This window comes from Phyllostomus discolor, chromosome 7 (assembly GCF_004126475.2).
Source record: "Phyllostomus discolor isolate MPI-MPIP mPhyDis1 chromosome 7, mPhyDis1.pri.v3, whole genome shotgun sequence".
Taxonomy (NCBI): domain Eukaryota; kingdom Metazoa; phylum Chordata; class Mammalia; order Chiroptera; family Phyllostomidae; genus Phyllostomus; species Phyllostomus discolor.
In genome coordinates, this window is record NC_040909.2 from 81,604,837 (window position 1) to 81,607,268 (window position 2,432).

The 2,432-nt window shown below is 36.3% G+C and overlaps 1 non-coding gene across 1 annotated transcript; it reads right to left on the bottom strand.

Annotated features, from left to right (window-relative positions):
• Nucleotides 1-1,937: 1,937 nt before the first annotated feature.
• Nucleotides 1,938-2,044, bottom strand: LOC114502245. Its single transcript, XR_003685075.1, has one exon. It is a non-coding gene; the product is annotated as a U6 spliceosomal RNA (small nuclear RNA).
• Nucleotides 2,045-2,432: the final 388 nt, after the last annotated feature.

Here is a 2,432-nt window from a genome sequence, read left to right on the forward strand (position 1 = left end):
CATAGAGCATAAGGATTTTATATATTCCACCCATGAGGACTTGTCTGTCTTCTTGAGCTCTTGTTATTGTGATCTACTCCCTAGATGCAAGTGTTAGCACTCTAACTGGAAGCATTTTCTGGAGTTTTCTGTGAACTGAAACAATTCAATAATGCATGGCAGGGTACCTGTGTGACAATCTCACATGTAACTACATTAAAATCATCTTAGCATTGTTGATTCATTCATTTGAAAAGAGCATATTGAAGTAAGTCATTCAGAAGGCAAAGCTACTTTAAGCCTGGACACTATGCTGTGGTCACAGCGAAAACAAACACTGAAATCTCCCTAATCTATCTAGTGCTTATCTTAGTATCTAAACATACCAGAGCTTCTGCAGTACACACCTTAGAAGGCTGCATTGATTGAACTGAAAATAGGTGTCTAGAACTTCTGACTATTTCTTTTAAGTAAGTCAAAGCCTTTTATAAAAGTGCCTTATAAATACTAGTTATCCTATTCCAGAAAATCTTGTAAATTCTACCTGCATTATGTTTCTTTAAGAGACCTGTGAGAGATGATCATTTACCTTAGATAACCCTGGGTGTCAGGGACAATTCCAGATACAAGTTTGCAAAATGAAAGAGGTTGATTATTTTAAGTTTTCTTTGAAAGGCTCAGTGAGAGTGTGGAGATGATGTGAAGAAGAAAAGAGAATAACATTCCTGAATTTATCTGTAAGTAATATATATAATTTTTCTTCTTGCTGATGTTAAGGAGAAACTCATCCAGCAAGTTAAACTTGTAGCCTTCAAAGAGATCCTCCCTGCCTTGCCTCATGTACCTCAAGGAGGAAAAGCAGGAAAGTGATGTCATCACTGAATAATTCATGGAAGATTAATAGAGGCTTAATCTCTATTGTATTGCCAGTACCCAAGGTTTCTTGCCCACCACATCCATTCTCAACCTTGATTGTCTTTATTTTTTAACTACATGAATGGTCACTCATTTTTAATAGAACATCAATATTTTTAATTACCTTTCTTCAGCCCACAGAGTCATGTGAAAAATGCTGCTGTCATCATAAAGTGTCTGATGATGGTTAAAAAAAAAAGAACCAGTAACATAAAAGTGAGGTTTTCATGTTTGAATCTAGTAAAGCTGTCTTCTTGCCACTTGCTTTTAATGGCATCAGTTGACTTCATTGATTTATGGATTGACATCTGGCATGGACCCTGGCAATTTTTTTCAAGAAATGGTAGGAATCCCTGGTAGGTGGGGAGAAGGAAAGCCCTCCTGCACATTGTCACAGATTTAGGTTAATCTGTGTTTAACTAGAAGGTTTAAAGAATGGGACTTCTTGTTGTGCAAGTAGAAAGCAGTCTCCACCCTACCCTCATTTCTACATAGGTTGGAAAACCTCCATCTGGGAAGGATGGTGATATCTCAACCTTTTCTCTGTTTCCAGGAGGCTACCTCTGGAGGCTCCAGGGTAGGGGAGAGATGAAAAGACAGGGTAGAGCTGGTGCGGGGGGCGATGGGCTGGGAAAGGGGTTAAGGGCAGAAAACTGTGCTTGAACAACAATTAAAATAAAAAAATAATAATAAAAGAAAAGATAAGGTAGAAAAAGTCTTATTTGACTGTAATGGTTTGACCTGAAACTTATTTACATTTGAATAATTAATGAAATATAATTGAAATTTATTTTGTACTTAGTGGATATTTAAAGGTTTTGTTGTTGTTGTTGTTGTTGTTTGTCCTTAGGTGTTACTGTGGATTCTTTGAAGAACCCCACCTCCACTTACTAGAATTTCTCAGTTTCCTTACTTGGGGAAATTTTCCATTTCTCTGCTGGGCAGAAAGGGAAGGGCTACAATAATAAAAGTTATATTACAAAATTTGCCTAAGAGTTTGAGTCTGAAAACAGACAGTGTCACATCTTTTCACTTTCTTTCTTTTAAATATGGAACGCTTCACGAATTTGCGTTTCATCCTTGTGCAGGGGCCATGCTAATCTTCTGTGTATTGTTCCAATTTTACTATATGTCCTGCTGAAGCAAGTACATGTTTTCACTTTCACCTATTATATTTCATCTTTAAATTAGAAGACAAATGATTAAATTGACACTATTAGGATTTTTTGTTTGTTTTGTTATTTTTGTAAATACAGTTTTCTTTTTAGGTTGTTAAAGAAATTCTCTGAAATTAATATAAGATATGTCTGGAAAAAGTCCAGCCATTGTTAATGTAATCAGAACAGTTTGTGCAACATTGATATAACCTGGCAGTCAAGGAGAGTGGACTGGAATGTGCATGCGTGAACAGTGATGACTTAACTGTACTAGTCAAGGGGAGTGGTAGACATCATTGAGTGAGCATGTGTATTGTGTGGCCATCACATTAAAATGACTGAGCAAGTAGAACAATAAAAAAATCTGCATCAAATTTTGCA